The sequence below is a fragment of the Rousettus aegyptiacus genome, unplaced genomic scaffold (assembly GCF_014176215.1).
Source record: "Rousettus aegyptiacus isolate mRouAeg1 unplaced genomic scaffold, mRouAeg1.p scaffold_m13_p_1, whole genome shotgun sequence".
Classification (NCBI taxonomy): Eukaryota; Metazoa; Chordata; class Mammalia; order Chiroptera; family Pteropodidae; genus Rousettus; species Rousettus aegyptiacus.
Window position 1 is genome coordinate 134,692,299 of NW_023416284.1, and position 16,497 is coordinate 134,708,795.

The 16,497-nt window shown below is 31.1% G+C and overlaps 1 pseudogene; it reads right to left on the reverse strand.

Moving 5' to 3' along the window:
* Window positions 1-3,479: 3,479 nt before the first annotated feature.
* LOC118605187 lies at window positions 3,480-3,598 on the reverse strand (annotated as a pseudogene).
* Between the last annotated feature and the right edge of the window lie 12,899 nt (window positions 3,599-16,497).

Sequence of the window (16,497 nt, forward strand, 5' to 3'; positions counted from 1 at the left end):
CAATCAGCCTGCTTGAAAATTTGCATCAATGAAGTAGAAGGGCATGTGGATTCATCTCTTTAGTGTGGATGGTAAACTTAATGAGGAATCAGAAGGTCTTTTTTTTAATTTTCCTAATCATGGTTTAAAAAGTAAATGCTGATAACTTTGCTGAATCCCAGTTTCTTTGAAAGTAAAATGAAAACGGTACCTTGTTTTTACCTCTTAGAGATATTCCAGTCATTAAAAAATATAAATCTTGACAACATATTGCCCTCTGGAAAGCTCTATAATGTAATACATAGTTGGTGATGGTATCTCCACAGATAAATTCATCAGAACAAGTGTTTAGCTCCTAGTGGGTCAGTAACCTGAGTACCACAAAAGAAGGACTGGCCAGAACAGCTGAGGCAGTTCTGTGTCCACTTGTGTCTTCAAATACACAGCCAGGCAGGAATTAACATATCAAATCTTTATTATAAAATTTTAAAGAATTATTTTAGTTAGTTTTCAATGGAGAAAACTTTTTCATAGTTTGAAGAATTAAGGTAAAATCTTAAGAAATTTCTGTTAGTAAAATATTTTCAATAAGAGATCTTCAGACACTTAAAAAACACTGAAATGCTAATAGAAATGGAGATACAGAAATTGCTTCAAGATTTAATTCAAGGAGCATGAAAGAAATATATCTAAAACAACATAGGACAGAATCTCTTGCATTTTCATGTTTTTAATTACTTATGATTTTTTTTTTTTTTTTTTTGCTGTGTATACACTCATTTTCTAATGCTGATTAAAATGTTTGTATGGCAGTGTTTTGGAATAATGCAAGCCAAATAAACTTAAAAGTAATGTAATATATTCAGTTAGGAGATAAAAATTTTAAAGATATCAGGTTCATACGAGCAACAGGAGTTCTTTAATCAGGAAAAGGCTAGTAATATAAGTTTTAAACCTTAAAACTATTGTCCTTGAAGTATGTTACACTTAAATTACTTGAAGTGAACCATCTACTTGCTGTATTTCTTAGTTTAAGCTCGGAGTTAGTTGACATTTCTAGACTCCATTTTGAGTATGAGAAGCTTTCCAATCATCAAGTGCTTATTGCTTTTAAGGTATATCCTTGTCAATATCTCTCCTATTTCACACTATATTTCCTCCACACCTCATCACAGAGCACTCATCCAGTTCCAGTGATTTACTGCTGGTGAATTTCTAAAGTTGCATCATGAATTCCTCCATAGAGACTTCACTCTATTAAATCCACACTGATTTTTCATAAAAAGTGCATTTAAAACTGGGATTTTTTTCCACTGTTATATATAGTAAAGCCTCATGTAAACTATTGAAGTTTTAAACTAGCTCCCTTTTTACATATTAGATATATAGAGGACCTGTATCAATGCAGCCTTTGTTTAAAAATATACTGGTTTTGAGATAGGTTATTTTTTTTAACCACATTCAGTACATGAAACATATGAATTGTTCATAATAAAAAGTTATGACTTTTTGATGACAGTGTGTTTAGAATTTAGGGAAAAAATATGAATTCTAGAAATCTTGTCTGCTGTTACTAATTTAATTCAAAATTTGTAAAGGACTGAAGTAATATTATAGTAAATATTTTTAAAATGTAAATTATAATATCTTTCTAGAAGCTTTCTCTCATTAGTAGAATAATTTAAATATATGCATAACTACTAATCAATATCAGAGTAATGACTAAGTAGAGACATTGAGAGTTCCAGTATGAATCTGGGATGATAGCACTCCACTAACATTTTCCTGGTTTCTAAAAAAGAGTTTCCTAAAATTCTGTGGGAGCAAATTGTTTAAAAGTAAACATTATAGAACAGGGGCCAATTTTCAGCTTATTTTACTAGTGCTTTAAATGGTACCATGTTATGCATTATTGACTGAGGTTGAGATAATTGTAACTAAGGAATGGATATAGTATAAGCATTAGAATGAGAGTGTAAATAAGTTTCTGACTAACCAAAGCAGTGTTTGGAAAACCAGCCAATTCCCAAGATTTCCTGAATGTCCATCTACTATCTGAGCATCTAAAGTTCTGGATGTGATGACAAGTACCAAGTTCACATAGGCAAAAAATAAGGGTCCTTTCTCCTCAAGTTTGTGAAGCCTTGACCATTGTTCAGATATAAAGACTTGTGGAATACATGTCAGGGGGCACATGATAAGTCACCACATATTGAATGTATCATGAAGGAAAATGAGGTAATGACATAAATAATATAAAAATATGTAAGGAAGGAAGAATGAGGGAAAAAATTCTGACTCTATGTGAAGCTGAATCTTTGGGAATAGCACAATATCCATCTCTGGCATGGATTTATCGACTCATGTCCACAATTAATGGATTTCAATAACTGAATGAGTCTCTCCAATGGATGAATGAGTGTGTGCATTTTCTTTTGGAATCAACAGATGCTCAAAATGGTATTATGACTCTTCCACTTGTTATATTGTTTCTTTTATCTATATCAATGCAATTCTCTTAAAACTTTTCTCAGCAATTATCTAATCTGGAAAGATAATGTTATGCTAAATATCATTTATCTCTGCTCCTAATACACTTTCAATTATGTCACCTACTATGTTTCATTGACTAACTTCTCACAGGTTTAATATTTTGGTGATGAATATAAATAAATACTTATCTGCTTAGCAAAGTCAGGCAATTGTATCTCATTAGCTCACCATTACTTCTTGGTGTCCATTTCTTTCCACAATCCAGACATTGAGATATCTAAGGCCTTCTACCACCCTCTGACTATTCTTCTATGTTCTTGATTCACAATAGTGAGAAAGGACTAATTTTCCTTGAACTTTAAATTGCCAATAATGAAAGTTAATATGTTACCACTGCTCATAGTTATTTGCATTTAAACATCTGTTTAATTAGATCCCTTTATAAAGAGCATTGAATCTCCAAAATATAAATTATAATTAACTCACAGGTAGTTTTGAAAAGAATATACTTATAAGTAGAGTATAATCCTTGGTTCATCCCCAATAAAACTGTTTATCAGAATACCTTTTACTTCATTTGTATATAGTCTTAGCCCTCAATAAATATGATTGTTTTGAAAACACATTTCTCCCAGAATCAGCTCAGTACTTGTCTTGAACATCAGCTGTGTTCTAGATCATATCAAGTGATATTTGACTATCAGTCTTTTTCTTTACAATAACCATACTGTATTTTGCTCAGTTTTTAATCACATTAATCAAAACTGCTGAACTACTTTCCTGATCTAAACTATCTGATTCATTGATAAGAAATTGAAGAATTGAGTTGAACATGTAGGAAATAATGAGACCTAGGACTAAATAAGGAGGAAATATTTTACTGTTTAAGCATATTTCTATAAAGTCTTTGATTATGACAGAATTCTTAATTAATAACATTCCCAAGTCCTCAAATACTATAAACAACATATATCCGCTTTGGTCTTGACATTTTTTTTTTTTTTTAACATCTATAGCATCTGGTCTTCCTAGGTGGTCTCCCATCCAAGTACTAATCAGGCCTGACCCTGCTTAGCTTCTGAGATCAGACAAGATTGGGCTCATTCAGGGTAGCATGGCTGTAAACTTTGGTCTTGACATTTTTGACTGCTCTTTTACTCTTAGCTCATTAATATATTGCTTCTATGAATGTTACTTATTTGAAATTCTGTCACACCAAGTTAACAATTATCTTCCAGGTCTCGTTTTAGTATATTCTATATAATCATATTTTCTCTGGAAAAGAGACTCTCCATTTACTCCCTACTTACTAAAAGCTTTCCTTTTTGTTCCTGTGATAGCTCATAATATCACAGTCACCTCTTAACTTCTCTTTAGACTTTTTTATCCATGCAATCCTTTAAATGTTAGTGTGCCTCAATTGTGTTGCTCTACCCTTTTCTCACTTCACACGCATTCTTTTAGCAATCTAATTCCTACTTAAGAATTCACTGTTGAGCTGCATGCTGATGACTATTGTAAATGTCCTTATGAACTCAGACCCACAGATCCAGCTGTTGATTGCACATTGCCACCTAGATACAAACAGGCATCTCAATCCCAATATGCCCAAATTAGAACCTATCAATTTTTTAATTATTGCATCAGTCTCTTTGTTAAAATATATTTCTCTTAAGGAATGAATAATTTAATGCTTTTTAGTTCTCCAATTTATTAAGAGCTAAGGATAGGAAAATTATGTTTTAAGAATGAAGTGTATTTTGTCATCCCTCAGTGTTTTATATTCTCTGTCCTCTACCCTTTAAGTGGCTCCTTAATTACATAAATTTCATATTATAGTGCAAATGCGTATGCATAAATATGTATGTGTGTATATGTATATATGGATACAAATATATGATATCTATCTATGACATAGTTAGGTATTGTATATATGTATATATATATTAACAACATTAAGAGATATATATGTGTGTATATATATAATATATATATGATATATATATGAAATAGATAAAGTGATAGATTGATACTCATTCAGTTTGCTGAATAGCCCTGAGATTATGATTGATAGCACACAGCTGAGAAGAAAGTTATTAAATTCGCATATCCTGTTTTCTAAGACAGGGGTCCTCAATCCGTAGGCTGCAAACTGGTCCGTGGCCTGTTAGAAACTGGACTGCACAGCAGGAGGTGAGTGGTTTAGGAGTGAGCAAAGCTTCATCTGTATTTGCAGCCACTCCCCTGCACTAGCATCACCGCCTCAGCTCCACCTCAGATCATCAGGCATTAGCTTCTCATAGGAGCACTGATCCTTCAGGCCAGAAACTTGAGGACCACTGGTCTAAGAGGGCTCAGATCTTTGTGTGAGAAACAATGGCTGCTTCTGTGTTCCAAGAGAAACCCAAGTGGTATCTTCTACTTTTATCAGCGGGAGATGTTAGAGAAAGTGACAATTCTGAGAACATTCTAGACACCTAGGTATAGGACCTAATTTCTCTTGGAAAAGTTTGATGTGGACATCAGAATAGAGGGACCGGTCTATGGCCCTGGCCAGCAAGTACATAGGAGTAGCCCATACTTAGGGCTTCAATGTACCAAAATTTATTTTGCCTAGTTTTGAGAAGATAGCTTCCTTCTTTCCAGCTCACTCTTAGAAGTTGAAAATTGAACTGGACATAAAATTAGTGGCATGGTTGGTGTCACAGTTTTGCTAAGAGAATGATTGAATGGATGACACCACATGAATTGTTCATGGGACTAAATAAGATATAGCTTAGCCTTTGGAGGTCTCTCATGAGAAAGGACTGCCAACAATGTGTAAGCATGCCTACAAGAAACACCCTCACTTCATTCTGCTCTGTAACCTCATCTACATACTCATTCTGTGCCATCAGGATGCGTTAGATGAATCGATTAGCTAATAAATAATTCAAAATAAGATATTCCAACTTGATTTCCACCAATAAAATTCCCTATTATCTGAGGAATTTAAGTGACTGTGGTGAGGAGAAGGAGGGAAATGGACTGATTCTTTTTTCAACATTGATAATGCGGCAAGCAGTACACTCAACAGCCTACATATAAGACATTGCTTAATCTTTAAATAACCTTCTGAAACAGCAATACTGTTGAATTTATTAGATGAGAAGTAAATCGCTGAACTGATTCATCCAATATCACACAAAGTATTTGCAGAGTGAAAAACAAACCTATGGCTGCCCTCCTCCCGAGCTCAAATGCTTTTTGTTACTACATGCCTTAGCAAGGAGGACATGTCATCAGGGGACCATTTTATTCATTGTATTTTAAGTTTTCTTCTCCACTCATTTATTTAATGATAGCTTTTAAAACCTATACTCACCACATAAGTGTATCCTTGGATTAGACATGCATATATTTACATAATTTATAAAATTTGATCATATTTTACCTTAAATATCTAGATGTATATATTGTTAGACCTGTTTATTTATTTTTAATTATAGTTGATGACATTTTTAATAATGGCTAAACATGCCGTATAGTATTCTATGTACATGATAAGCATTAACTCATTTAATCATCACATCACCTATGAAGCAGATACTATTTCTACTCTATTTTAAAGATTGGACATAGAGAAGTAATTTTGCCAAATTACCTTATTTAGTAACTGAGGAAGGGAAGATTTAGACCTAAGTGATCAGGTTCCAGAAGAGCACACTTAAGCACTTCAAATTATTATTGTTTCTACAGTTCTTCTCAGATAATTGTATAAATTACACAATAAGTGTTTGAATTGCATGACTGTTATACAATATACACAAAAATAGAAATTAAAAATAATGAAAAGCAAATATAAACATATCTTTGGTTATTTTTCTAAACTAGAATGGATAATTTTTTGCATCTCAGTTTAGAAAATACTGATTTATTTTCCCGAAATTTGATTTCATCTTGACATTTAACAATAGTGATGCTACCCTTAGATATGTTTTGAAGAGAGGATATTATTATTTTACAAAACAAACAAGAGAGAGATAGGAGATTTATTCTCACAAAAGGTTTTGTTGACTAGACCCTGAAGATCATCTTTGGAATAAGAAAGAAGAGAACATATGGAAATTAGTAGCAAACTATCAAAAGAACAATATTACAAAAGCAGGAAGAAGAGTTTACAGACCATCTGTGAATTTATCAAATATGTCTATATAATAAACATGCTTTGTGGGAGATCAGCTTGGTTTGCAGAAGTGGTTTTATCTTCATTGTCTGACTAATTGGAAAAGGTATCCTCAACCTTCTGAAGAAATGCTTTACTATCACAAGTAGAAACTTAAAAAAGAAAAAGCACTAATTAAATATTTATGTTAAATACATAATCCTTTGCATTATAGAAATAGAAAAGATTGTTTCATTTAGTTTAGAGAAATTCATACTCATATAGGAATTTTTATGTAATAAACTACTAGATTTCTGATATTTGTCCAGTTTTAGCTTTTGGCAAAAACATGAGTTTTAGCTTCATTACACCTTTTCCTACAAGTTTACCCAGCCACAAGTAGACAGGTAATTCGTACGTCTCAGTTGGGGGTGTTTTGGAGCATGTTTCATGCATGATTTCAGAGAGAGAAGCAAATGAGATAATCAGGAGAAATCTCAGGAGCTAACTCTTCCTAGGCAGAAGCTCCATTTAAAAAGCATAAAATTATAATAAAAATTAAAAATGCACAACATGCATACAAGCAATGTTTGTTGTTAGAGAAAAAGAAACCTAATTTAATCAATCTTTTCTATAAGAATTCTATTTTTTTATTGCAGATATGACAGGGAATCATTTGGGGGATGGAATTTAGCTAGTAGGCAAATGTCAACATGGAATTGCCCATTTCAATCATCGACTTTAGTCATAATATCCTTCATCCTGAAAACAGTTTTAATTGAACTCTCTAATAAACGCAAGGATGACTATTCAATTCCAAATGCTTTGAATCAATATATTTAAAATATTTAAAATGAACTATTTGAAGCTTGGGGACATGTCATATTTCTCTGTTCTTAGAAAAATCACTTTAATAATAGCTTGCTTTGCTTATAATTATATTACATTTCCTAAAACAAGTGTTATACCATGGAGAGGCCTTTCTGTATAATTTATGCATTTTCTATAATTTTTAAAATGAACTTGGAATTTAAGCCTGCCTACCACATTTTCATAGACCTAAATCCACAAGTCTTAATATTAGATTATATTTTCTCTAGAAGGTCTCAGAAGTTATCTCTTAGAAGAAAGAGTCATACTAAGAAAAACATTTCTTTTTTTAAAAAAGGTGTTTTAAATTCAATATATATTATGATGAGTAGTGAATCTAGTTTTGTAACAAACCACAGAATTTAACCTATCAATTAAATATGTCCCCATGCTAACCATTCCTATAATCACACTGAACTGGATATATGCATTCTCTAGATAAATGCCATAATTGATCAGTAGCAAAGTAATTCTAAAGCCGAGATCTAAAAATGTACGCTTTTTTCCATATTTTGAATTATGAGTTACAATAATTCTATTTAGTTCAGAAAGATGAACTCTAGAAATTATCGAATCATATAAAATGTTTATTTCACCCAGTTATTGATAACATACAAATAAGAAAACATGAATTAGAACTTGATCTGATCTTAGGTCCATATGACAGCTAAATACAACATTTTATCTAAAAGTTTTTATTCAGAATTCTCAGGCATTAAGTATTATACTTCCAAAATATAAAAATAACCCCATAATTGAAATATATATATATATTTATAATGTATATATATTATATATATATTTTATATATGTACATATATTTAATTCATGATATAAATAGTCTTTAGAAGCTACTCTATAGAAGATTATAGAAGAAAATATTTTCAAGGATTGGGTCCTCTTTCCTAAAGAAGGCAAGTTCTTTTTGACTCTGTGTTCCATATATTATTTTGCAAATGCTATTTGTATACTGAAACGTTCGAAATTGAAAAGTCCTAATTGGTTTATTTTAGGGAGTTTATTACTGATTCTCACAGCTGTGGGATTACACTAGTAGTTCTTAGGTAGTACAAAAGCCTACCTTCCTGCATGCCTTGTATTTCAAAATGTCTTACATACCTTATAATTTATTTTTCTTAGAGAAATTTAATGTATTATTAATATAAAATCTAACAAATTATAAGCTTTATTTGGATTACAAGTGTTTATTACATATCTAGTAAGTGTGAGACAATATTTAAAAGCACTGGATTCATTTAGGCATGACACATTGTCTCCTTAAATAACTTTTAGATATACGTACCTCAATAGCCTTTGGTTACAAATGAACATTCGTTTATTCTCAAGACCATAGCCATTTTTGCTCTGTGAGTATTCTGTACTTTGGAGCTACAGAGAAAACCTGTCCTCTATTTAAACAGATTTTTTTATTATTATTATGCTCAAATTTCACTTAGCTTTGGCTTTCAAATACCTTTGTTTCATTTTAATCTAGTTACCTGGATTTTAAGTATACCAGTTTTATCTCTAAACTCTACCTCAGTGGAATTACATTTAGAGTATAGCATGTTTATTAATAAGACTGCTTGTATTTCATTTTTGTTAGATCTTCTTTCAGAAAATGTTACTTACATTTTCATATTTTTTATTCTTTCTTCTCTCAATCTGGAAGAAAACGGAAAGATACTGTTGAACAGGGCTTCTATTTAAATCTCCCACCGGCTTGCCAGCACCATTTTTGAGGCCTGATTTTGTGTAATCTTTGGAAAGAAGTACCACACTAGACAATGGGAGCAGTCTTCTCCCTAATTCATACTCCTGAAATCATCCCCACCGCAGGATCTCAGTGTAACACCATCAGAGAGTTTAAGGGTTTATTGGGGCATCCGGTTACTCCACAGGCAAACACAGTGGGATATGGTAGAGGTTCACAGAACACCCTGAAGGGTCTCAGAACATGGGATGCCTTGTTCATACAGTGTTTTCTACTCTGGCCGATCCATGACATCCAAAAGAAACTCAGGAAATTTTGAGAAAGGCACACAAGAGCGTAGGAGCCAGCTGAAGCCAGGGGGGACCTTGAATAGAGGCATAGCTTACTAATTTGAAGAATTATACACCCTTAGAAGGCTCACCTTCTCTTTTTAATCAAGATCTTTAACAACTTTCTTTTATATATAACATAGTTGAGCGACTAAATCACAAGTACATAGTTTTCTAACTTTTCTCCTCTTTTATCATTGTAATTAACACTGAACAGTTCTTATTTTAACTTGAATTTTAGCTCTGAACGTCAGGTCAAAGTGGTTTTTCCCTGAAAACATTTAAATATAATGCAAACTGAGCAATTTTATACATAAATTAAAATGAATTCCTATAACTGTCCTGCTTTAATTAACCTTACATGGTCCCCTTCTTTCAAAAATATTCCATATTTATTTAATTCGAGAATTCAATTATTACATGGCTGATTTTAGCCAAAATTATGAAATAATAGTTATTAAGAACATAATGTAGTAAGTGCAATAAATGCCCCAACATTGTGCTAAGAGTTTAAAAATTAATTTTATTTTCATTGCCTTATGTATTGTTTTGATAACTACTATTCTTTATCAATTATTTAATTTATTCATTCAACAAACATTATTGAGTGCTTCTTATGTGCAGCACACTAATCTATATCTGGATACGCAACACATAGAAAACAGTGAAAACAAGAGCCATGCACCTTCACTTATGTCGGGACTCATCTGGGTCCCCTTACTCATGCCCAAAGACTTCTAAACCTCTAAGCAAAGGCAATTTTGCTTCCTAAGTTCAATTCTATACATGCCTTCTACCATCCATATGAGTCTCATTTCTCTCTGCTTTCTTTCTTTGTCTTGAAGCTTACCTATATTTGGAGAAGATCTCCTGTCCTGGAAAACCTCTTATCTGATAAACATGCTGGTAAGGTGTTAAATTGATGAGCCATCTTCCTAGTACTATATATTCATTTTAACCTTGCTCTCCTGGAGATACCTCCACTGTAATTTCTGCTTATTCTGGAAACATGATGCTTGTTATGCTGTATTGTACAGTTCATTTCAATTATGAGGAAGAGCAAAGTAATGGAAAACTACTGAGGAGATGATTTTGTTCTGCAGGTGCCGTACAGTTTCCCTTAACCTTTTCTGAATTACTGACACTTACAAAAAGGTCAAAGAAAGGAAGAGGTCAGTTTTCTTGCATTTCCATTTTATAGCGCTTTCCTCCTTATATTTAAAATCAATCATTTATATGCATAATTTATATACAATAAACAGTTTAAGTGGACAGCTAAATAAATTTTTATGAAGCTATGTATCCATGTGGCCATCACCAAAATTAAGCTATGAAACGAAACAACTGCATCCCTCAAGAAAGTTCTTTTATGTCACTTAGAGCAGGGGTCCCCAACTCCTGGGCCACAGATATGTACTGACCGGTGGCCTGTTAAGAACTAGGCCACACAGCAGGAGGTGAGTGGTAGGCTCGTGAAGTGTCATCTGTATTTGCACCTGCTTCCCAGCACTAGCATCCCTGCCTCAGCTCCACCTCCGATCATCAGGCAGTAGAGTCTCATAGGATCACTAGTCTCTGGTGCCATAGAGGTTAGGAACGGCTGATTAGAAGACAGTCTTCTTGCAAGACTTGCCTAGGCAACTGATTTTCTTTCTGTCATTACATATTCAATTTATCTTTTATGGAATTTTAGAAAAATAGGATCATAAAATATGTACTTTTGTATGTCTTGCTACTTTCACTCAAAAATTTTTTTTGAGATTCATTTATATCTATTTGTAGTGCGTTTCTTTGTATTACTAAATAGTATTGCATTTTGCAGATAAATTTCAATGTAATTATCTTTGTACCTGTTGATAGGCATTTGGGTTAGTTCTAATTTGGGTTTATCAAAATAAAGTTGTCATGTCATTTCTCTTCAAGTTTCTGTTTAGATGTATAGTTTAACTTCTATTGGTAAATATCTAAGAATGGAATTGCTGGGCAGTATATAATCAGTATATATCTAAATATTTAAGAAACTGCTAAATTGTTTGCCAAACTATCATATGTTTCGTATTCCTAAAAGCAGTGAGTGAAAGTTCCACCTTGTTCCATATTTAGACAATCATTGGTATTGTCAGTTTTTATTTTATTCCAACATCAATGTGATATCTCACCATTGTTTTAATTTTCATTTCCTTGACAGCTTCATATATTAATTAAATCATCCCATGCTTATTGATCACTCATATCTTTTTTCATGAATTTCACTTCAAATCTTTTGTTCATTTTTATTGTATTACTAGACTTCTTATTATTGAATATACATACATAATATATCATATGTCATATATGATATATTAAATCCAGAGTGTATATATATTATCTAATATGATATATTATATAATATATCATATTATAGAATATGATATATTATACACTCTGGATTTAAGTTCTTAGACATAGGCGTCATAAATATATTCTCTCAGTTTCTTGTCTTTTCATTTTTAATGGTATAGCTTAAAAGCAGAAGATATTAATTTTGATGAAGTACAATTAATCAATTTTTTTAAATGTCTTGTGTTTTTCATATTCTATCTAACAAATCCTTTCCTGACTAAAGTTTGCAAATATATAGTCCTGTGTTTTGATAGAGGTTATGAGTTTTTAGATTTTAGGTAAAGTTGGAGGTCTATTTCAAATTAACCTTGGTATGATGTGAGGTAGTAGTAAAGTTCATTTTTATGCCATTTGTTTATAACTTATTAGCTTTTGTTCCATTCCTTTGTACCATTAAGTGTATCCTTTTCCACTTAATTTTCTTACCACATGGTCAATATTTAATTGACAGTAAATGTGTAAGTTTGAGTATAGATTCTTTCTTCTGCTCCATTGATCTATATTTTTTTTCTTGTGCTAATGTTTAACTATCTTGATCACTTCACCTCCATGAAATGGCTTGAATTCAGAGGTACAAGTCCACCGACCTTTCATTTCTTTCCTCGCATTTTCATATAAATTCCAGTCAGTTTGTTGCTTTGTAATAGGTTGGGAAGGTTTTTAATTAATTATTTAATCTATTTTGGTTTATGTCAGGACCTTTAGGTTTCTAGGTAAGTTTTGGATATGTATGCCTTACAAAGAATCTGTCTATTTCACAAACACTTGAGATACATTGGCATAACATTTTCCACAATAGTCACTTATTATTCATCTATGTCTGAGGCATCTGTAGTGATGACTCCTGTTTCAATCTTAATATTTTTTTCTTTTTTATTAATACACTTATTTTTATTTATTAATCTCATTTATTTATATTTAGTTTTTAGATTTTATTAAACAGTTTGTCAACCTAGTATACAGTTTCTTGATATTTTCTAAGAAACTGATTTTGGTCTAATGATTTCTGTTTCTTAATTTTATATTTAATGAATTTCTGCTTTTTAATTATTATCCCTTCATTCTGCTTGAGTTCATTTTGTTCTTCCATTTTTACCTTCTAAAGTTGGAAAGTTAGATCATTGACTTGAGATTTTTTCTTTTTAATATAAGCATCTTAATACTAGTTTTATTCTCCATTCTTCTTTTGTAACAGCCAAAAATATTTTTTCCCACTTTTGAGCATTTTTCAATATTGATGAAAAACATGAATATTTTTCAGTCTATTTTATGATTTTTTTTGACTCACGTTCATGCTTATGCTATTTAATTTTTAAATGCTTGGACACTTGGGTACATTCTTATTGATTTTTAATTTAATTTCATGTAGTGGTATTGCATATTTAATATGACACACTTTTACATTTATAAAGAATTTCATTATAGACTAGCATATTGTCAATTTTGATGAATGTGCATTTGGAAAGAATGCATATTTTGTAATTATTTGTGGAGATATTTTTAAATGTTAATTAGGTCAATTTAGTTTATAATGTTATATCTTTCATATTTCTACTTTCTCTATTAATTAACAACAGAGTAGTGCTGAAATCTCTAATTGCTATTGTGAAGTAGACTGTCAGTTTTACTTCAAAGACTTTCAAACTCTGCTATTGCCTGAACACTCATTCTGTATTTGTTTATTTATTATTATTATTATTACTATTGATTAGTTTGTCCCTTTATCATTATGAATTTTCTCTATATCTGATACTAGATTTTGTTCTGTATTTAATTACTCTCATATTAATTTAGTCATTTCAGATTTTTTAAAAAGTTTCTCTTTGTATGCTATATATTTTCTATTAATTTACTTCTGTGTATTTATATTTAAATTACATATCTATATATAGCATATATTTAACTCTTCCACTTTTTTCAAGTTTTACCATCTCTGCCCATTGGAATATTTAGACCACTTATATTTATTGTTATCACTGAAATTAGTTTCAATCTAATAATTTTCTATGTTATTTTTGGTGTAATTTTCCATTTATTTTTATAACTTTTTGTCCTTTCTAATTTCTTTATGACTAATAATGTTTAGCATTCAATTTTCTTTTAATATTAGCTTATTAACTATCCTTTTTCTTCTTCTGATAGTAATTCTGAAATATCGACTATGCACTTTAATTTATCACGATCTTCTATTAGGTAATAAATATTACATTCTTTCACATTATTGTGACAATTTTCACAATAATTTACTTCCATTTCTTCCCTTCCTTCCTTTGTTGTATTACCATATAATTACATAATTTGCTTCTATAAATGGTATAAGACCTGCAAGAGTCAAAGAGCCTTTTGAGAAATTAAAAAGTAATATAAATTGTATAACTTACATATTTATTATTTTTATTCTTTATCTTTTTTATATTGACACAAGTTTTCAAGTTACATTGTTTTCTTTTATCTTTAAGATATCTTTTAATATATATAATGTAATATAAGACTACCTACCAGTGATAAATAAGCTTTGTTTTTCCTCTGCAAAAGTATTTTCTTTAATTTCTGAAAGATATTTTATATGAATATAGAAACCTCAAGTAGAGAGCTTTTGTTTTTTTAAATCACCACTCTAGGAATACCATTTCTTTTTTTTTCTGGTTTACATATATTTGATAAGATATCAATGATTTTCTAATGTTTCTGTAGGTGCTATACCTATTTTCTTGAGCTGCTTTTTTTTATTACTATATTTTAATAATTTGATTATATTGTATATCAGTGTTGTTTACTTTCTGTTAATCCTTATTGGATTATGTTGAATTTCTTGCATATGTGAGTTTATAGTCTACTTCAAATTTTGCAAGTCTCAGGTCATTTATTTCTTCAAATATTTTTTCTGACACCCCTTTATTCTAGCACCCCAATTACCATATGTTGAATTGCTTATTATATTACCCTAAATCAATAAGAATCTATTATTTTTGTCATTATTTTCTCTGCTTTGTTTTTGAATAGTTCATATTGCTAAGGCTTCAAGTTCATTAGTATTTTCTTCTGCAGTGTCTAATCTTAATTAATATTATCTATTTTTCCATTTTAGTCATTTTTTCTCTCTTGGTATTTTTTATATTTATATCTTTAATTTTCCATTGTACTTATCTTCTCCAGTAAATCATTGAGCATATTAAGCTTATTCTTGAGAGTTTCCTTAAAATAATTTTTTATCTTTATTATTTTTGGATGTAAACTGACTAAATTTCCTTCTGTTCTCCATTTTACTATTTTTTTTGGTTTTTATTCAGATTTTTAAATTTTTGTTTGGATGCTAAACATAGTGATTTTATAATGTTAAATGTTAAAGTTTTGTATTACTTTAAAAAATATTGGACTTTGATCTGTATAGTAGTTAAAAATATCTTCCAGATTGTTTTGATAATTTCAAGGGTGGTTTGTGTTTTTATAAAATTGGTGTATAATACTTATAACTTTGTGCAACTTTAGACCTGCAACGGAAGGCATACCTCTTCTGAGAGGTGAAATGAAGCTCCATGCATTCAGATACATATTCCACACTAGATAGTAAAAAGTCAAATAATTCTAGATCTTTTAATCCAAGTGACTATTATTTCTCTAAAAATTTGTCTGTGACCAGTCTTGTCAATTTTTACATGATGCATGCCCTGATTGATATTGATTATTATAGTCAAAATAACAGCAGGGCTCTGTTATTGCTCGGGAAGGTCCTTCTTCCAATGCTATGATGAGGAAATATCCCCAGGAGGAAAACTGGAGCAAATGGATGGCATACTTCATTTGTCTTCATTTTCTCAAGGATCACAGTCCTGTGTTTCCTCTTACTCAGTATCTGAAAACAGTCACTTCGTATTGTTTTTGCCTAGTTTCTAGAGTTTGTAGTAAGAAGATGTCTTGAAACTGTTACTCCTTTATGGCTAGAATCAGAAATCTCCCTGTCCTTACCGTTTGATGATGATTACCTTATGATTCTAAGTTTTTATAAAATAGAAAGATGGAGGTCATATCTGTCCTGGATTGGACAAAAATCAGTCATTTGTTTAAAATAAGTTATTTCATTGACAATAGGCCAAAGATCTGACCTCTCTCTCTCTCTCTCTCTCTCTCTCTCTCTCTCTCTCTCTCTCTCTCTCTCTCTCACACACACACATACACACACACACACACACACACACACACATACACACACACAGAAATTTTATTTTCTACAAAGGTATTCTGCCTAACACAAAGTCTCAGCCCCCTCATCAGAAAAGGTGACAATGTTTCAAATATTCCCTTGGGAGTCAGAACATGATCATTTGCAATCTGCAATAACCTATAAGAGATTTGGAATTTACCAGTGATATTGCAAATTAACGGGTTTGCTGTGGTGTGTAGAAAAAGTTTTCATAAGTCCACTACTAATTTAATAAACTGTGCTTCTCTGCCCTGGAAATAACTAGAGGTAATGACCTGAATTATACAGCACTACATCATAAAGAATAAGAACATACTTATTTTTCTAGGATCTTTATACAATGGGTACAATTCTCCTATTGTTAAAATGATACTTGCTTTGAATT